Source organism: Sciurus carolinensis, chromosome 12 (genome assembly GCF_902686445.1).
Source record: "Sciurus carolinensis chromosome 12, mSciCar1.2, whole genome shotgun sequence".
Taxonomy (NCBI): Eukaryota; Metazoa; Chordata; class Mammalia; order Rodentia; family Sciuridae; genus Sciurus; species Sciurus carolinensis.
Window position 1 is genome coordinate 55,329,487 of NC_062224.1, and position 21,908 is coordinate 55,351,394.

The 21,908-nt window shown below is 38.9% G+C and overlaps 1 protein-coding gene and 2 pseudogenes across 4 annotated transcripts in view; 2 read left to right on the forward strand and 1 right to left on the reverse strand.

Moving 5' to 3' along the window:
- The window catches only part of LOC124962242 (uncharacterized), a 66,737-nt gene that overhangs the window by 39,290 nt on the left and 5,539 nt on the right, over nucleotides 1-21,908 (forward strand). For 2 of the 4 annotated variants that reach the window (XM_047521445.1, XM_047521447.1), the window contains exons 4-5: nucleotides 20,181-20,789; nucleotides 21,358-21,542. The gene's annotated coding sequence lies outside the window, so the exon portion shown is untranslated. Of the gene's footprint in view, nucleotides 1-4,651; nucleotides 5,854-7,174; nucleotides 7,999-20,180; nucleotides 20,790-21,357; nucleotides 21,543-21,908 lie in introns of those variants that run through there. The other 2 variants (XM_047521446.1, XM_047521444.1) reach the window with 2 other exon arrangements.
- On the reverse strand, nucleotides 3,195-3,707 carry LOC124961348 (vacuolar protein sorting-associated protein 72 homolog; annotated as a pseudogene).
- On the forward strand, nucleotides 9,030-10,205 carry LOC124961349 (dihydrofolate reductase-like; annotated as a pseudogene).

Sequence of the window (21,908 nt, forward strand, 5' to 3'; positions counted from 1 at the left end):
TATTATCGCTCACAATTCCTGTGAGTCAGGAATTCTGCAGCAGCTCAGCTCAGTGTCTTTTACTCAAGGTCTCACATGAAGTTACAGTTAATTACTGTGGTCAGGGTTATCTAAAAAACTACTGTTCTCAACATACCTGAGCTGAGATAGCGAGATGTTGTAACAGCTGGGCTGTATCTATTTGTCCAGTCTCCCACACAGGAGCATCAGGGTATCCATGTAGCCAGTGTTCATAACATCTTATCTAAAGGCTCCTCAGGTATATTTTCTGAAAAAGAGAAATCCAGAAAGAATTCATATTGTTATTTGTGACCTAGAATCCAAGGTCATTTAGCATCTCTTCTACTATATTCTGTTATTCAGTTATAACAATGCTTCAAGTGGAAGGAATAGATACTTACCTAGAAGAAAAACGTGGAATATCATATATAGTGAAAGCTTCTTTCAAAATATAACGTGTCATATGCACTAAATTACTTTGATTGATATGTGAATGTTAAACTAACTTTATTCCTGGGTTAGATCTTGCTAATTTATGATGCCTTTTTGTATAGAAAAGAAAATAGATTTACATGATAATAGTTTGTAAGTATTTTTTTTATGGATGAGAAATATTGATCTGTCATATTTTCATCCTCTTCATTAGTTTTTGGGATTGTGAGTGTACAGTTCTGATAAATTATTTGAGAAATACTTTATTTTTTGAAGTAGCTTATATAAGTTTGATATTATTTCCTTAAATGTCTGATAGACTTCAACAAGGAAGTAATCTGGGCTTGAATTTCCTCTCATTAGTGATTTTCAAATAGCAATTTGTTTTATTTAGCAAACATTAAGCTGTTTTGTTTCTTTCTTCTATCAGTCTTGATCATTTGTGTCTTTAAGAGATTGGTCCATTTCAACTGAGATTTTGAGGCAAAATTTGTTTATAATATTCTCTTATTGTCTTAATCTCAGTAGGTTTATAATAATGTCCCCTTTTCTTTATTGGTGGTGGTGAGGCACTCAAACACTGAGCCCCTTTTTGTATTTTATTTAGATACTGGATCTCACTGAGTTGCTTAGTGCCTCGCTATTGCTGAGGCTGGTTTTGAACTTGAGATCCCTCTGCCTCAGCCTCCCAAGCTGCTAAGATTACAGGTGTGTGCCACCACATCTTGCTAATATCCCCTTTTCAATTATTACAATTGCTGATTATTGTTTTACTTTTTATCTTATCAGTCTATATGATTATGATTTTATTGATCTTTTGTTTTTGTATAGTTTATTTTCTATAGCATTGTTCTCTATTTATTATTTCAGTCCTTATAATTACTTTTTGTTAAAGTTAGATTTTTTTTTTTAGTTGTCAGTGGACTTTATATATGGTGCTGAGAATTGAACCCAGTGCCTCACACATGCTAGCCAAGTGATCTATCACTGAGCCATGACTCCAGCCCATGTAATTACTTTAATACACTTTTTTCCTAACTTAAGATGGAAGTCTAATCTGAGATCTTCTTGCCTAAAATAAACATTTGAAGTTATACTTTGGTTTATAAACATTATTTTAGCTGAATATGACACATTTTGATAGGTCACATTTTCATTTTCATTCAGTTTAAATAAATTTCTAGTTCCCTCATGATCTTCTCTTTGTTTCTTGAGTTATTTTAAAAGGTGAGTTTTAATTTCACACATTTGGGGGAATTCTATAGATGTCTTTCTGGTTTTGATTTCTATTTTAAGTTCACTTGGTCATAAAATATATTCTGTATTAGTCCAGTAATCCTAAATCAAGGAGACTGATGGTATGTCTCATCATATGGTGCATCTTGTTGAATATTCAACAAGTGTACCCGATGAAAAATTATTTTCTGCTGCAGGCCAATGAACTTTTTTACAAATGTCAGTTATGTAAAGTGTGACGAGAATATTGATCAAATCATCTATATCCTATTTATTTATTTATTTTTTTACTTTTCACACTGTTTCTATTAACAATTGAAATAGAAGAGTTAGTATCTACAACTATAATCGCAGATTTGACTATTTCTCTTTTACTTATTTCCATTTTGCATTGTTTTGCTTTTCTATTATAAGGTGCACTCATATGTCTCCTTGAAGAACTGACCTTTTATCATTATGAAATGTCCTTTTCTCAGGTAAAACTTCACACTTCAGCATGTATTTTCAAGCCACTTCTGCTTTCTTAATGGTTGCGGTTTGCCTGGTGGATCTTTATCCATCATTGTACTCTTAATGTAATGGTACTCTTACATTTAAAATGTCCCTCTTACTAAAGTCATATAGTAGTGTCTTGTGTTCAGACTGACAGTTTCTAAGTGATATTAGAGTAGTAAATTAGCACAGGAAAAAATGCAACATTTCTCTCTGTTAAAGATTATTTTATACAAAAATTATTTTTGGAATTGATATGGTAAACAGACAGTGACAACCATTATTTCATATTATTTCTTATTTCTGATAGGTTCATCTGGTTTTGCTACAGTCCTAAATCTTGAGTAAGATTCATTAAAACTAAAAACTGTAAGGTTAATGAGTGATAAATATAAATTTGTATTTGAACAATTGAATGAATTATTAAAAAGTCTTTATTTTGAAATGTTTCAGAAAGTTACTGCACAATCTAAAAATAGAACTAAATGTCTCTCTAAGAACCAGGTACATGAAAATATGCCCAATGAAAATTTGACTAACATTTTATTTAATGATATGAAGAAACCCTGAGATTAAAAAGGAATACAGCAACACACACACACACACACACTGAGTTTTCAATTTTTGAATGACTGAAACTATTAGGCAGAGACCCAGCAAAGTTAACAGACCTACCAAGATAAAGATAGTTTAGATTTTTATTGAAAACAGAATGAAATAATATAGAGCATGAAATTATGAAAGAACCCACACACATACACATAAATGAAAGTAAGGTTTTCATTAAAACCCTTATAGTTCTATGACTATCCAGATTTCAGTCATTTCACATATGGTGTTAAAACAGTTTTTGCACTCTTTCTCTTTCTACACCGAAAACTGCATAGACTAAATTGATGGTAAAATATAAAAAAGAAAGACAAGAAATAAAACAGGTTTATTCATTAAGTCACTCATTTATTTATTGAACATATTTATTGGATACTTACTATATGCCTGGAATTTCATATTATTAATATAGAACCTAATATATATTATAATAGTAAAGTCTTCTTAATCATTGTGTTTTTAATTGAAGTGATAGTTTTCTTTGTACAATTTATCCTCTCCTGTACCTGAAGTAATGTTTGTGGAGGGTGTTCAGCTGTAGATTGATGGACGGATTTCCAGCTGTCAGAGCCATCGTCCTCTAGTTCTAGTGACAGCAGTGCCTTCTCGGGCCTTTTGAGAGCTACCAGCTGGGGTACTAACCTTTCAAGGTCTCAAGCTCTCTAGAGACTCCTTATAGGCTTTGGTGACTACTTGGTGCTTCCTTCTTGGCTCTTCTGTTTCTCCATCACTGGCTGGTTCATCCCCATCATCAGTGTCAAAGTCAGAGTCCACCTCGTCCTCCGTGTCTGGTCCCCTTGATACTGGTCTTCTCCAGATTCCTTAGTGAACCTCTGTAAGTCATCTGGTAGAACTCTTCTTCTTCCTCGGCCTCCAGAAGCCCAGAAAGTCTGTTCCCTGGGTCTTCCCAGGGGGGCCCGGACCCCAGCCAAACTCATTTCGCCTAGCGAGACCCTGGGACCACCAGGGCCCTGCTCACCCAGCTTGGTTCTCTTTAGCCTCTTCTTAAACAGATGAGCTACACATATTCATCTGTGGTAGTTAAATAAATTATTCCTGTTTTCTCAGGCATACAGACATAGACAATTATGTCTTCATTAGCACTGATGAAAAGTATAAATGTTTTATAACTAAAACTGCACATATGTTCAATTATTTTGTCTTTAAAATAGTGGAGAAATAGTATTTACCAAAGTGAAAAACAAAAGTAAGGTAAATAAAAGGAACAGGTGTTAGGGATTCAATTAATGGGAAACATCACAGATTTTATTAGAGCATTTCTCTTACAGGAATTCTGCAACTTACTTTCTGCTATGACACCTGCTTTGAACTGAAAGTGAATTATTGAGTAGTTAAAAATCATACTGGGCAGGCCCCACGTGCCTGCTTCCACTGACTTCTTTCTTAATATTCTACTGTGCACCTTTCTGAGAATGTTACAGATCACAGATAATTGAGTTTTTAGATTTTGTCACTTAAAAGGAAACCATGATGCCTCCACATCTCCAGTCACCATCACTCTGCTTTATTATTCTGTAGTATTTTATTTTTTTCTAATATGCTATATAATTTATCTTTTTATTGCTTATTTTACGTTTCATTCCATAAGAACATATGTGCTGCTTGGCATGGATTTTTGTTTCTGGTTCCTTTAAGTCTGCCAAGAACTTAGAACAGTGCCTAGGCATATAAAAGCAGATAATTGCTTTTGCTGAGTGAATAAATGAATGAATGAATGAATGGAATGAATGAATGAATTCTTTTCTCCCTCTCTTAAAAAGACTCAAGTATTCTTCCTTTGATCCACATTAGGTTTATAAGTTTCAATGGCATCTTTTGATATCTTTGGCTTAATACCTGGTTTCTGTTTTATCTTACTTAGGTACACGGTGCTGCAGTCTTCTAAAAGTAATCCCACAAGATTTTCTGGAATAACTAACCAAGTGGACCTTCCCTACTACTGAAAGAACAGTAAATCTTGTGCATGAAACCAATAGTAAGCTCAACCTAGAAGCCTTTAAAAACTCAATTTCACTGTAATTTCTTTTGTTCCAAGATTTTTGTTAATTGCTTAAATGAGTTGTTTTATTAAATTGTTAAGTAAACATTGTGTATGTTTATGGTATACAGCATGATATTTTGATATATGTATACATTGTGGATTGGCTAAATCAAGCTAGTTAACATTTGCATTACCTCACAGACTTTTTTCTGAGGCAAGAACACTTAAAATCTACTCTTGGTAATATTCAAGTATACATTGTATTGTTATATAATTACTATAGTACATAGTAGATTTAACTTATTCCTCTTATCTAAAATTTTGAATGATTTGGCTCAAATCTCCCAAACCTTCCCCACACGCAGTCTCTGGTTTCTGCTTCCATGTTTGACTTGTTTGGATTCCATGTGTAAGTGAGATCAGACAGTATTTCTTCCTTCTGTTCCTCGCTGTATCTGTAACTACATTCTTTCCAGTAATCCTCCCCCTTTAATAGTATGACTAGGCCCCTACTGTTTTGTTATAATCATCATTTTCTCATTTACCCAGTTAACACACACTTATTCCATTATACCTTATAAAATTCTCAATCACTGTTATCTTGTGTGTGTGTGTGTGTGCGCGCATAAAATCATATTGTTGCAGAAATCAATCTTCTTCTAAATCTTGGTTTTAATTCTCTAACATCTCCTAAAGCTGTTTTAGGTAGTAGAAGGTAATTCTTTTTTACTCTACATTATCTTTTTGATAGACTTCTAAGATTTCTTCCAACTCGGAAGTAATTTTTGACTCAAGACAGTCCTGTGATACAACTTACTGAGAAAGGTTGCTGTTTTAGATTTCCTTCCACAACATCATCTTGTGATATCTTAAGAACTTCTTTCTTCATCTGTATTTCTACCATGTTTTAACTCTTCTATCTAATTTGTGTATATTGGAGATACAATACTTTCAGAGTTCTAATAATTAATTATGGAGCTGCATGACACTTTGCTTTAGTCTAAAAGGAATGACAATAGTTATTAGTTCTTGGCTTGGTATACTATGTTAACATAATAAAGACCTTTCTTGTTCCAAAATAATATTTTTATTATGTTTGTGGGTTATGCTATCAGCAATGCAATATTAGCATTTCTCCCAGTTCTTAGTTTTCCTTAATAGAGGCATTTACTTTAGAAGACATATTTTTGATGTTTTCTTTGTCAAAATTCCAAAGATATATTGTCATATGTCTTCATGTTCAATGACAACCTAGATCTCTTTCTATTCCAGGGCTTCTAAATTCTAATTCAGAATTCAAGCTGTTTTGAATAATGAAAGACTATCAACTTCTGTCATTTTTCATTTCTTTGTTTTTTACTTTTGATTTTATGTAGTCATTTTAAAGATTCTTGCTCCAAAAATCAATCTTTTTTTCCTTGATGCACAGAACTCACAATATACTAATATATGTAATGAAACTAAAGTATAATGAGTGATTAACACATATGATGGGTAGTCCATTTGAAAGTGTACCATTTTTCAGTTTTTGTGTCTCCTATCAAGTTAGGTTCAGGTTATTAATTGCTCCGAGACAAACTCTGATCTCCTTCTATATCAGATTCCACTCAGACCCTCTTCCTATACCTGACCTAGATAGAATAGCTATAATACATATATTTAAAAATATATATTCAAAATATGTTCATAAATGTAACAGGGGTTATCCAAGCTTTTGGTCATAAAAGTGTTTATAATATAGCATGAAACATATGGCCTGAAACACTTGACTATGAAATAAATATGTTAAAAACTTGGGGTGGGTGGTGAGAGACCAGGGCAAGCAATGAAAAATAAATAAATAGCAGAAGGGGAAGATGTGGGTGGTGTGGGGATTGGGAATCTTCTCAGAAAGTGAATCATTAGAGTAGGGGGAATATTTCATGTTCATGAAACTGCTCAGCTACAGAAGAGTGAGTATAGAATCATATGTCATTTAAAATTTTGCATATTATGAAAATATTTATAGATATTGAACTTATAACAAAATATTCACTGAAATACTTCTGCTTCTATTTTTGTGAATATTTACATATTTTTTATGCTTTACAATCTTGTCCTGGAAAATCCCTGGGTATGATTTTGTTTATCAAGTTCAAAAGAATTTAAACAAAGGATTTGTTGTGATGAAGAATAAAGGGCAGATTGGGAGGGGTGAAAGGAGTGGGAAAAGGATCCTCCTTTTTTCCCTTTACTCTTTTCCCTAGAATCTAAACAGAGATGAGATATGATTTGACATCTTAGAGTGGAAAGAAGCTCTCATTCTTTGTCTGGAACATGGCAGCAATCGTTCTCTAGTTAGATCTAAACGACTGAATTGCAAGGTGAACTGTTGGTGACTATCTCATTTTCCCTCACCTACAGCACCCTCTCTTCCCAAGATCAAGCAATTTTCCTGTGTAATAAAGTGTGTCTGCTCTCAAGTGGCCTGGAATTAAGAGGTCCAAAGCATCTTCCAAGTCCTTGTTTCCTATTTGGCGTCCTGATGTCCTTTGCTACTGTAACACTGGTCTGTGTTTCCAAGGCTATACAAAGGAGGAATGCAAAAATAAATAGAAATGTAGAGCAGTTATATATATAGGAGAAAGGCTTCAAACAATTTTAAATTATTCAGGGAATAGTTTTCTAGCTATTGGGTTGTCAAATTCTTTGTATCAAATGTTTTTGTCCAGTTGATAGCCCTTTGGTCAGCTTTTTAGCAATCAGAGGGGAGCAGATGGAAGAAGGACATGCTTTGAAACCAATATCAAAAGTGGATTCTAGTGGTTTTATTTATGCCCATAATATACCTAAAATCTGGAGAAACTGAGTTCAAGGAAAGACAACAATATAAGTAAACTAGGTAGTAAGGAAAAAAAGAGAAATGCAAACAGAATTCAAAACTATACATTTTCTTAATTTACTAGATCTTCCATGGACATAGAAAATAAAAGAGAACTGAAATAAATTTACTTGATCAGCTCAAAATACTAATTATAATTTCTTATAATAGCAATTTTTTAATCTTTTGTTAGCAGACAACATATGAATCGTTTATTCTATGAATCATTTCTGCTATAGTTTATGCTAAACATTTGATGTTTTATATATTCATAAATTACTTTTTGGCATTCACTGAAAATATCACCAGTTAGCTAATGAAAATGTCTGCTGGAAGATTTTATATATTTTATATGGAAAATGGACTTTTTTAAAAGTAGCATATTTATTGGTGATTTTATAAATCAGAAACACAGTATCAATGAGTAGATTCAGGAAATAAGTTGAGCTACTAAAGAGAAAAGGTACTTATTTAATGATTAATTATATGAAAAGAAATAACAAAATTCCACAAATATTTACAACACTGTTAGTTGTTAATACCAAAAAATGTTGAAGAGCGTTGATTCCAAATGTGTACATTTTACAATTTTAACTAGGAATGACTTTACTGTCAATTAAAATATAGCTACTGAAGTAAAACAATGTAAGTACCTAAACCTTTATTTAAAACAAAATAAAAAGATCAAAGCTAGAAATAAAAAAATTTGGCTCTTTGTGGGCATTTTTATGATCTAGGAACACCTTATAAATTAATCTTGAAAGAAAAATGTAATTAGATTCAATTGCATTTACATTAATGGAGCACCTTGGACAAAGTCTAGATAGATAATTTCAGAGACAAAACTGGTTATAAACCCAAAGTCAGTCCTTTGCCAAATTCTTCAGGAAAAAAAAAGTAATGTTTTTCAAAACCAGATCAAGGTGAATTTAACATGAAAGAGCCTGATTCAGAGCTGGAGTGATCACTGATTTCATCCAGTATGGAACTTATTATATGTTTATAGATGTTCTTGTTGCATCTTAATTAAGTGTTTTCCTATATAGTTACCCTAAAATGGCAAGGAATTCAAATGTTTTCAGTCTGTGTGAATAAACTACCAATTTTGAAAAATTTTAAATCATGGTCAAACTCATAAATCTCTAGTGACATCATGTTTCTCCAATCCTTTTCAAAAGTAAGCTGACAATCTCTTTAAAAAGACAAATATTGACAATTTCGCGCCAAACTCCAAACAGTGTCTGGGTGCAGCAGGCAAGCGGGGAGGGATCACTGCTAGTGTCGTGGTTCGTCCCCTAAACTGCGTCGTCGCCGTGTCCCAGAACATGGGCATGGGCAAAAATGGGGATCTGCCCTGCCCACACTCAGGAATGAATTCAAGTATTTCCAAAGGAATGAATTCAAGTATTTCCAAAGGATGACCACCAACCCTTCAGTAGAAGGAAACAGAATCTGGTGATTAAGGGTAGGAAGACTTGGCTCTCTATTCCTCAGAAGAATCGACCTTTAAAGGACAGAATTAATACAGTTCTCAGTAGAGAACTCAAGGAACTTCTATAAGGAGCTCATTTTCTTGCCATCAGTCTGAACGATGCCTTAAAACTTACTGAGCAGGGCTGGGGATATAGCTCAGTTGGTAGAGTGCTTGCCTTGCAAGCACAAGGCCCTGGGTTCAACCCCCACCACCATAAAAAGAAAAAAAAAAAAAAAAAAAGCAAAACTTATTGAGCAGCCAGAATTAGCATGTAAAATAGACACGATTTGGATAGTAGAAGGCAGTTCTGTTTATAAGGAAGCCATGAATCAACCAGGTCATATTAAACTTTGTGACAAGGATCATGCAGGAATTTGAAAGTGACACATTTTTTCCAGAAACTGATTTGGAGAAATATAAACTTCTTCCAGAATACCCAGGTGTTCTTTCTGAGGTCCAGGAGGAAAAAGGCATTAATTACAAATTTGAAGTATATGAAAAAAATGATTAATGTGAAGATGTTTTCTGATTTATTTCAAGTTATCCCACCCTCTGAAAAATTATACATTTCTACTTTAGAATAAGACTTGTGTTAACTTTAAAAAATATATATAGTCATTTCCATCTACTAAGCATTTCCAGGTTTGAGAGTATTCTTGAGGAAATTATCAAAAATCAAACAAAACAATACTGTATTATATAGTGTTGTTTATTCTTTATAAAGCAAAAATGATAAGTAAAACTTTCAACAATATGAAACTGGTTTAGTAAATTACACTTATCAGCTTGAATGTTACAATCCTGTAAAACAAATGTAATGGTTATGTAGCTATGTAGGAAAATAGACATGTTAAGTGAAAACAGCATAATACTAAATTATATGTTCTTATACATATATGGAAAAATTAACAGTTGTAACTACATTAACTATACATGTGAAGAAACATTGAATAATACAATCTTTATTGAATAACACTTTGAGGGTAGGATTTTTTCTCTGAGCACTATGGAATGGAATGGTTATGGCAGGTGCTTATCTGTGTCCTCATATCTCTTCTGAGTCCAGACCACCTTCATGCACAGAAGTAGGCCCTGCAACAAAATGAAACAGAAACACAGTGATGTGGAGGCAAGTAATGGAAAGGCACCCCTGTACATTTAGAGGTGTTTCTGATTCTTGATTTGTGAGACCTGACTTCACTCCTACTTTTGGATTCTATGAAAAAAGACATTAATATCTTTATGATAAATTTCTACTTTTGCTTCTATAGTTCAAATAGGTATCTATAACGTGAACCAAGAAACTAAGGCAATTTTTATTTTTCTTTCATAATCTTTAACTTGCATTTTTAAAATGAACCTGAATTAGTGTAGCAAGTGCCACAGGCTAGCTAATAGCATTGCAAATAGTGTTGTTTATCCTAGGGTAGGAAGTGTACTTGTCGAAGAGGCAGTTCCTTAAACAAGATAGCTAAAGTAAGCCAACAACCTTTCTAGAAAATATAATATTCCAATTAATGCTAAGCAAAACATGTTAACATTCTCTCCTCCTTTTGCTCTTTAGTTACACGTATGCTTGAAATGACAATTTCAGGGATAAAAATTATCTTTTACCTTTGAAGATAAAGGCACTGTGTAAGAATTCTAGTGGATTATGCCCTTGACATCTGACTTTAATCTTTGCCTGAGAATCTCCTATTTTTTTGTTACCTTTTATGTACTCTATCAAATGCCAGATACCATGTGGAACAGTCCACATACACTATTCTATTTGCTCTTCACAAAACCCCTGTGCTGGAATGACTTACCAATGATGAGAACTTTCCATCTTTTCCATAATTATTAAGAATACTTCAGACAGGTACTGCTTTCTGTATCAAAAACACAAAGATGACCAGGAGAGGGGCCAGACATAAACCAAACAAAACAAAAACCACATATATTTAAGTGATAAATGCTTTACCAGGGACATGGACAAACTACTCCAGAGTATATGGGAATTATAAGCTATGTGGGGCTTAATTCTACCAGATATGCATCCCCAAAGCACTATACCTTCACCTTAGAATTTGCATGCACTGTGACTTCTCTCTTTGAATTCTCTCACCTTGTCCCATCAAAGCTCTAGGATTGAAAATAGGCATTGGATGAAGGAATAACACCAACATGACATTAACCAGGAAATTAACCAATTTAAAATTTTTGATGTTTAGAGAATCATAAATTACTGTACTCAAATGTGTTTGGAAAGTGAGGAACACTAGGAAATTTGTGCAATTTAAACTTGAAAATAATTTATGCTGAACTTTATCTTAACTTATACATGAATCTTGTGTGAAAAGTAAATAAGTGCAAATTATGAAAAATATAAAGAAAAAACTAATGAAAATATTCTACCCATTTACACTTCCAGTAAATTTTGAAAAGATTATAATTCATTTTTAGAATAACTTTTCTTCACATATATAATCACAGTGCTTAGTAGGAGCACTTTCAGAAAGACTTCTTATCAGTTTAGCTATCTCTCTTACATATACCTTGCCTCCCTTCCATTTGTATAACAGCCTTTTTGGAAATGCTTCTCCCACAAACCTGTAAGCTTCTTGAGGCCAGGCACTGTATGCAGGGTCTGTCACATAGAACATGTTCAAGAATATTGTAGAATATTCTCAAGAATATTACTTGACTAAATTAGCCAATGAATAATTATTTTAAACATGGGGCGCAATACTAAATGTTCTGTAAAGAGTAATGACCAATTAGCATAATGCTATAAAGTTGCTTATGTATTAAAGATAAATCAAGTAAAAACATATTTATCAATTACAAAACTTAAAATTTTTACACTGTAGGTTGAAGAGTGGGCCCCCCAAAAGTGTTCATGTCCTAATCACCCAAACCTGTGAATGTTAGGTTATATCACAGAGGGAAATTAAAGTTATAGATGGAATTAAGCTTGCTAATTAGTTGATCTTCAAACAGAAAGATGTTCTGATTATCTGGGTGGGTTCAACTGAAGAGCAAAGTCCTTTTTATGTGGAAGAGGGAGGCAGAATATAAAGAACCAGTGAGCTGGCAATATAAAAGTGAGTGCCAGATGTTGCTGGCTTTGAAGATGGAAGAAGATGCTAAAGAGCCAAGGAATGGGAGCAGCCTAGGGGCTGGAAAAGGCAAAGAACCAGACTCTCCCCTAGAGTCTTCTGGTGTAGACCCATCTTGCCCAAACCTTGATTTTAGTCTCATGAGTCCCATTTTGTACTTTGATGTGCAGATTTACAATACATTTGCTTTAATCCATTACATTTGTGGTAATTTTTTACATTAGCAATAGGAAGCTAATACAAATACCCACAGTGAATGAGATAGTTTTGGCTATGTATCTCAGATAACTTAAGTTAACTGTAACTGAAATAAGGTAGAAGTTTATTTCTGTCTGTGAAAATGGGGGAAGTAGGAAGTTAAGGGCTGATTATGGTTTTCCAGTGTCAAGGACTCCGCTCTTCCAGTCTTGTTGCTCTGCCTTCCTTAAGGAGCTTGAACAGCAGGTCTAATTTCAGCCAACAGGAAGAAAAGAAAGAATGGCAAATCATCTTTTGAAGAAATTCCTCAATGCTGCACACATCATTTCCACTTTTATATCTCACTGGTCATATCTAGTAGCACCTAGGTACATGGAGAGAGGGAAAGAGAGACATTATTTCAAGGAGCTATGTGATAAAAGTAGATAGTTCTACCATTCAAGAGTAGGAAACATCTCGGGGACAACTAGCTAGGATCTCTACCTTAATACTGTGGTATTTTGGTCTTTTTTCCTCTCATTGTTTTAAGAACCTAAAGTTAACCCAACTAGATTTTGGAACAATTAGGACAGAGGTCTGCATTCTACCCAGTTATTGAACAATTGCTATGTAACTGTATTTACTAGACTTTGCATGTACACATACATTAGAACATACAAATGTATATGTTCAACGAATGACAGAAGACACATCATATTCAAACTTTAAGGCTATAATTCATGTGAGCAGAATTCTTGGGTGATAATAGGGTTAAAAATAATTTTAATGTATATTTATGTGTTACTTAGGGCCCTGGCAGGAAGCAGTTGACACACTCAAAGGGGAACTGAAGAAGGTATAATGAAGAGACTATTTACAAAAGTTTGGGCAGATTTCAAGGAAAGGAATGATAAAGCATCCAACCGTTATCATCCATAGGCCTGAAGGCACAAAGGGAATGAGAAGTTTCTGGAACCCTGCAAGGTCTTCATGCATGGGACAGAGGTGTCTGACAAAGGACAAGGGTCTTAGTAGAAAGAAGCTATAACCACAATCAGGCAGGGAAAAAAAGTGGAATAAATATCCCCGCATAGCACCGGCCCCAGCGGCATTGCCCTCCAGCCCCACTCCTCCAGGCCCTGGCTAGGCCAAGATATCATCCAGTCAAGGCACTGGTTAGGGCCCAACCACCCACATGGAGTAAGGGACGTCAACTGCTGATGGTGGTGGATAATCCCATGCAGCTAGGTGGTGTTAGGATAAGTTGGAGTTGGAAAACATCACACAAACTCTGGTGGGGTGCCCCTCTATTCCTAGAAAGTCAATAGGGGTGACATCTGGATCCTGTCAAGTATGAACACTAAGGGGAGCTGGGTGGTGGCTGTGCTCCCTAGTGAGGGTGGGAGGCAGTGTCAGTGAGAATGTGTGTTGCAGGCAAGGAGCCAGCAAGCCAGCGATCATCCTGGTACCTGTGCACACTGCAACTGCCAGGCCATCTGCATCTGCCACTGCCCCACACCCAGGCCTGGACATAAACCCCCTTGCCTGAATCTGTCTCTGAGATACAAGCCCTCTGTGACAATGCCAAGGGTCATTGAGCAGCCTTTAATGTACTGATGAGGTTGGCATGATTGGGGGATTGACGGTCCTGGAAAGGGTCCTGTTCTGAAAAGTACCTCTGGAAGGGTAAGGGCTGGACCTGAGGTGACACTACTTGTCAACCTTCCAAAATTTATTGTCTTATTTTGAAGAAGCTGACCATGTAGAGGAGACCGAGAGTCCCAAACTTCAGGAACTTTCTGTCTGTGCAGACCCAGAACAACCAAAATGACAGCCTTAGAAACTCTGCCCTGGGCGACTTCACCGGGGATTGTGGGGGAGGGTACCACAATGCCTGGTCATTGGATGCCTGGACCTTCAGAGGAGTCCCTGCTGCTTCAAGTGCATTCACTGCTGCATCTGGTGTGGTCTCATATTTGGGGGACCACAGAAACCACCCCTGGCTGGCCACCAGCGCTGACCCCAACCCTCACCAGGGAGCCTTCCCTACTGCTGCTCTTTGCATGGATTCCCAGGAATCACAGTCACCATGGTTGCATGTGGCCATGGTGGAGGGGGCCTGCATCCCTAAGGTGGCCCTCGAAGGTGTTCATCGCTTGCAGGGCTTCTCTGCAGTCAGGGCTGTCAGTAGTGATGCAGGGCAGATGCTAAGCTGTCCCCCCTCCTGCACTGGGAACCTGGGACCTGGGCTGTGCCCTTTTGCAAGGAGCTTGAATCTCTCCCTTCCAGCTGGTTCAGTGCTGTCACAGGCTGGGCTGTGGGTTAGAGACCTAGAGCTCCAGGAAAGGCGAGGGAGGGGCAGGAGAGGGGCGTGGCAGCCTAGAGCCACCCGCAATTTTGGCCGGACTCCGAAGCCCAGGTCTTGCCCAGACAGCACCTGCAGGGTAGGTCAGTGCAGAAGCCCAGAGAAGGAAAGGAATTCAGGCAAGATCACACAGCGACTTTTACAAAGGGAACTGAAGCAGCCTCCACGCACATCCTCATACCAGCTCCCTGCCTGCAAGACTCCCTGGGTGACACCTATTGGCCAGAATCACCATAGCTTCAGAAAGTGCAGGCAGTCATTTCCAGGGCGTGTTGTAACACCACAGCCCTAGCATGGCCCTCAAGGCTGAGAGGATGGGCCCTGTTCCTCTTGCTGATCGATCGATCTCCAGCTGCCTTCCTCCCCACTGCCCTGCTCCCTCACTAGCAGCCTTGCTGAACCTCTGCACACAAGGGTGTGCACATCACAGACTTTGGACCCACAGAGGCCTTCCACTTGTGTTTTCAGACCTTCCAGCTCAGATTTTCTACTTAAAACTGCCAAAAACATAACAATGCAGAAGGACCAAGAAACTGTGAAATTTCTATTTCAGTGTTCATTAAAAATCATTATTGGAGAATACCTGCACCTGGTCATTGAGGGCTTGTTAAAACCTCCTCTGCTATGAATGTAACAAAGTGGAGCAATCGCACCAAGGGACCTGTGGCCCTCAATAGCTGAGGTACTGACTCTCTTGGTTTGAACAAGAAAGGGTTGACACCCTGTTGAATGGGAAGGGCATGTTTGCTCCCACTTCAGGAGCCCTGCAATAGCTGCCCTCTGCTGGTTCGCCCTCCCTCTGATGACATGTGACCTGTTCCTTATTTTCAATCATGACATCTTCATAGGGTCTGTCTCTGTCCACCTCCCTGCAACTCTATGAACCTTCTCAGATCCATTTACTGCATTTAACATTTTTCCTGGCAGCTACCCACCTGCCTTTGTCTTTCCAATTTTTCAGAATTCTCCCTAGTGTCTCAGTTCCTGCCCTCCTAGGGGAATGTTCCTGCATCATGCCTGGTGATGTCTGGATGCAGGATCAATCCAGGGCCTGCCACATAGCAGGTGTTCACTGAATGTCTGTTGACTGAATACTGACTGAAATATAACACAAGGAGCAGACCCAGAAGCCAGGAGCAAACCCCAAACTCACACTCACACAGGAAGCCTTCCTACATTTTTTAGGGAAATGGACATGGAAGGGAAAGAGTTTCTGTCAGGAATCCCTCTTTGAACAGAGGACAGTGGAGTTCAGAAGGACGGTGTGAAAGAGCACAGCCCAGGAAACACGAACAGAGGTTGCAGTATCTCCACCCTGAAGCCTGCTCCCCTGCCTGGCAGGATCCCCACCTGGAAACAGGGTCAGCTGTTTCCAAGGCTCCTCGTATATATGAGTCACATGACTGCAATGTGTCCTATTTGCAGATGCAGTTCTCCCAAGCCACTTTGCTTGTCTGTGATATATCAGAGTACATAGGTGAGGTCTCAGAGCTGGATTCATGGGGGAGGTTTGCAGAGATTTGGTGCCCATTCTGTCACCCTGAAGGCAGAGCCCTCCAGAGAATCATACCCACTCAGAAACAGTATTTAGTTCAGGAGAGGTTATTTCTGCCAACATCCCCCAAAACCAGATGAGGCCTTTCTTGAAGGTCATTTCCCTGCTTTCTTTACTTGCACTTCTATAAAAATTCACAAGTTTTTCTGTCATTATCCGTCCAATCATTTCTTGCAGTTCCAAAAAGCTGACTGGATGGAGAAACCTGGAAGTGCAAGAGAATTGATTTATGATAGCTTCCAGATGAACTTCCTGGTAACACTGTGTGGCCCCTAGATGGCTATTCACAGGACATGAATAGGAAGATTCAATAAATACAGGCAATACTGCCATGGCATGGCTAAATGTTGACCACTCAGGTTGTCCTTGTACACCTTCAGGGGGTGAACCCTGTTAAGATGCCAACCAACATCTCCACTTTAAGGAACAAAAATGAGGTTCAAAGAAGGAAGAAATGAGGCCAGAACCAGCAAGTATGTAGCAGGACTATAAACTCAGCTAGTATTCTGCAGTCCCAAGGGCTGTGGGACTGTGTGTGTTTAATGGGGACTCAGGCATCTGGTCCATTCCCCACACTGTGTTTATCTAAGCCTTGCGCCACCACTGAACTTGGTTGAGATGCCCAATGCACCCATACTGTAGGAAGGCAGGACGAGATGTATGTGATGCCCCTCCATGCCATTTCTTTCCTGTCCTGCCTTCTCAGCCACCCACACCCAGCATCCCTTTATCTTACTTTTCTGGACTATGATAGAGTGATGCTCATATATCCACAGGGCACCAGAGGCTTCATTCCCTAGGAGATATGGAGACACCCTCTCCTTCTGGGCCTTATGGACACAGTGGCCCATGGTAATGGCTTAGCCCTGTTGCGGAATGTGCAGAGAACCAACTGGGAAGGGCATGAGCCCTCCCTTTGCTTCCACATCTGTCTTTACATTCAGCTCAGGTGCACACTTCCCTGCATGGCAGCTGCTGCAGTTGCCTCAAGAGACCGTGAGCCCATGAGAAATCAGACCTCATAGGGATGAAGGGGGCGAGATCTACCAGCCGGGAGGTTCCAGGGAGGTGCATTTTATGCTGGCTCATCTGCAGAAGACTCTGGAGTTTAGATCCAGTCACTGGACCTCAGGGGACCCAGAGGCCATGGAGGATGGAGGCTTCTGTTGATAGGGGAGTGCAACAAGTCTCTGAGAAGATTGTACAATTATGTGTGTATATGTAAATGAGGTGTGTTACTTTTGAAAGGAAAATTCAAGGTTTTTGGTTTTGGTGGGGGTGGAGTTGAGGGTGTGGTTGTTAATTATTGTTTAAGTAACCATTTTATTTTGTAATAATTTTAGGTTTACAGCAAAGTTGTAAAGCTGGTGTGGGGAATTCCTGTATCTGAACCCACTTCAGTTTCCATTTCAGTTTCCTCTAGTGATATTTTATATCGCTGTGGTATTTCTTTCCAAACCACAGAATCAACTTTGGCGCATCACTGTTAACCTAACACCAGGCTTTCTTTTGTCTTTACTGTCCTTTTTCTGATCTGGGGACTAATCTAGGCTGCCACAATGTGCTCGTTCATTATGGTTCCTTAGTTTCCTCTTGTCTGTGACTGGTTTCCTGTCTTCTGTTTCTCATGACCTTGACAGTGTTAAAGAATATCTGTCAGGAGTTTTGTGTAAAGCCCTTCAGTTTGGCTGGAAGGAAAGTGAGGGAGGTCTCTGGAGTCCATTTTATAGGAGCACTAATTCCATCTGAGGGCTCCATGCTCTGATGTAATCCCCTCAAAGACCCTGCATCAGGGGATAGGATTCCAAGGTAAGAATTATAGGAGAACACCAACACCAGGCGAAGTATTCTTAGAACCCACAATGGTACCTGGCCTATGACAGGCTCCCAGTATACATTTCCTGAACAAAGGAATGAATGAAGAAGCTGACACAATAGAGAGACACAACGAGCAAGTGCTGAGATGCATCTTGATCCAGGCTAGTGTGATATTGGAGCCAAAGTTCTCAATGACTACTACGGTCCTAACTGCTACACCTGTACCAGCCAGTCTCGTGGATCTGAAAGGTCAAATCTATTCTGCACAATAAAACCAAGAATATGTTTGCCTGGTTCCTTCTCATTCTCCCATGAGTACATGGTGGGACTTTCCAGAGGCTCCATGGTGTGTGATATCTCAATTGATCAAAGGCAGAAGCAAATATGATCATACACCTTTTTTCTTTTCAGTCATACATTTGAGAGCTTTTGTGAATATGTCAAATTATATTCTTCTCATGGAATCATTTTCAATTTAAATAATATATAGTTGCTAGTGTAAAGTAAAGGTGACATGCTCACTTTGTCTGCTAAGCCATGCAGCTGGCCTCTTGGTCCCTGTCAAGAAGTGGCAGTCAACAATGGAGTGGCAGAGTGCCAGCCCAGATTGTGGCCTGGGTGGGTCAGATGGCAAGTGGCAAGCACAGCCTGCAGCCTGGTGGAGCCTGCCATACAGGTGCAGCCACAGTGCCCAGGAGAGTCACGGTGCACCAACCTGTCATCCATTGGAGGCCGGGACCAGACACAATATGGACATCTGCTACAGACGCGCAGTCCACTCATTGCTGCAGCCCCATCCCACCACCTCAACCTCCCACTTCCTGACCTTCCATGGGAAAATAAAAAGGGAGAAGACTTGATGAAAATCGGGCTTCAAGAACTGACCAATATGCACTTATACATTGCTGGCATGAATGCAAATTGGTACAAACACTCTGGAAAGCAGTATGGAGAATCCTCAGAAAATGGGAATGGAACCACCTTTTCACCCAGTTATCTCACACCTCGGTATATGTTGATGCTTATAAAATCAGCATACCTCAGTAACACACCACACCCATATGTATAGCAACTCAATTGACAATAGCTGAGATATGCTTCCAACCTGGGTGCCCTTCAATAGAAGAAAGAATAAAGAAAATGTGTGTGTATATATATATATATATATATATATATATATATATATACAATGGAGTATTACTCAGCCCTAAAGAAGAATGACTTTATGACATTTTCAGCATGTGGATGGACATGCTAAGTGAAGTAAGCCATTCCAAAGACCCCAGAGGTCAAATGTTGTCTCTGAAAGGTGGACACTAACCCACAATAAGAGGAGCGGGGAGAGGAGAATAGAAATGTGTCAATTAGAAAATGGGAATGAAGGGAAAGGATGGGGGGGTAAGCAAAGGAAAGAGCATGGAATGAATCTGATATAGTTTTCCCATATACATACATGAAAACAACACAGTGAATCCCACCACTAGCTATATATAAGACTGGCACTCTAACTAGAATAAGATATATTCCATGCTTCTATAATTATATCAAAATCGATTCTGCTGTCATATATAACTAAAAACAACCAATAAAAAATTTTCAAAGAAAACTCAGCATACAACATGAGTTATTTATGCAGTGTTCATGGATAGAAAGGAAAGTTCACTCAAAAAATGAATTGTTCCCAAATTGATGCATAGAATATATAGATGCTTTTAAAATCAAAATCCCAACAAGGGTTTTCAAGACACATGGAAAACATACTAGAATTGGAGCCAAGACCATTATGGACAGAGTAGCACTGGCATTTACCAACACTTTTTAGAATCTAAATATTTTTAAGAAAATGTTCAGTTATATTGGAATTTAACGAGCATAATGTATTATTTATTATTTTTAGTTGTATCATTCTCTGGAGTTTTACAAACCATGCATGTTGTAAGACTATGAAAAATATGATATAAAAGCATTTGATTACGCTAACATATTTCCACATGCACCTGTTCAGTTTCCTCCAACCATTCTAAATCCCTTACAAGCCTTACTCTTTTTTTTTTTTTAGGTATTGACTTATGGAATGTCTTGCAAATGGAAGAATGCTGGCGGACTACGGCTTGACCACTGTGTCTGACAGTTGGGAGAGGGCACCACACTGAACGAGTTCGTGATCCTGTTGGGTATTCCTCCTGGATCTTGCTGATGAGGAGGCTCCCCATCCCAGACCCTGTCCCTCCACCAAGGCAGTGGGCCATTTGGAAATCCGGCAGGCAGGCAGAGCTCTTGCCTCCTTCTCACAACAAGCAGCGCAAAGTCCACCCACTCCACGCTTTCTGTGTAGTGCCCCTTGGCTCAGTCGTTCCAGGCACCACTCAGACCCAAGACGAAGTTGTCTGGCCTGAAGATCTGCCCAAAGGGGCCCAAGCGCATCAAGTCCGTGGAGCTGGTCTCCAGGTCCATGAGCACAGTGGGGGGCACGTACTTGCCATCGGTGTTCCTGCTGTAGTACACGTTGATGCTCTCCAACTGCAGATGACTGTCCCCGTGTTATATGCTGGTAGTATCAAAGACATCCTCCTGGCTGATCACCTCGTAGAAGTTGACACCGATCTGCTTGCCACACTGCCCACCCTGCAGATGCAAGGTCTCCCTCCTGGTGGTGGCGGCACAAGAAGTAAGATGAACTAAGGTGGGGGGGGGGGGTGAGTAGACCCGCAGAGTGCCTTGAGTAAGATTTTATGTATTGATAAATATTGCTTTTTCACGCGTTCTCCTTTACTTTATTGTTTCTTGATGATGCTCTTTTTTGCCTTTTCTCTTTTGGAACTGGGAATCGAACCCAAGGGTTGATGAGTTCCAGGCTAGTGCTTTGCGGCTGAGTACATCCAGCCCATTCATGCTCGTGTTGATGAACTTTTATGAATGAATCTCCAATAAATATTCAAAAAACTGACCAATAGCGTTAGTACGTTTCCACGCGCTAATTAGCATAAATTTGGACCAATAGCGTTAGTACGTTTCCACGCACTAATTAGCATAAATTTGGACCAATAGCGTTAGTACGTTTCCACGCACTAGTTAACATAAATTTGGACCAATATCATTGGTTCCTTCTTTTAAACCCTAATTAGCATAAGGTTGGACCAATAGCAGGGAGTCAAGGGCTATATAAACCCCTAAACACAGTGGGGTGTGTGGTGTTCCAGTGTGTGGTGCTGTTTCGTCTCTTTTCCGTGTTCCAGTTACTTTTTTCGAATGGAAGCGGTGGACGGTGAGCTGCTGGGGTGTCCTTCTACGCTTGAAGGCGTGGACCGTCATTAGGACCTGCAACATTTCTGGGCAACAGAGACGTGCAGCTTGAGCAGATCTCCCCCACTCGCCTGCAGAAGCAGTGAACGGTGTTTCATCGCGGAATTCCGTAACAAAGGTATTGTTATGTTAGGTAATTTGAAACTTTCTGAATTTCTCAGTTTTAACTCCTCTTACCTAACACCGTTCCTCTTAATACGTTTTTCCTAACGCTTGGGTGTTTGACACATTCTGCTCTTGACTCTCGCCTGATCATCTGTCCGTGTTCAGAGTTTGCATTCTAATTCCCTTACTGTCCAGGTTTCTCTGTAGTTTCCACTCGGGGACTGTGATTCTGGACGCTGCTGTGAGGTCATGTCACAGCTCACACTTAGGGCCAACAGAACAGTGACCAAGCAAGCATCCCTTAAGTGTGTCCCTGAGCTTGTTTCCTGCCTGGCACTGCATTCCCGACTTGTCCCTGGTGCCAGTAGGTCTCCTCAGT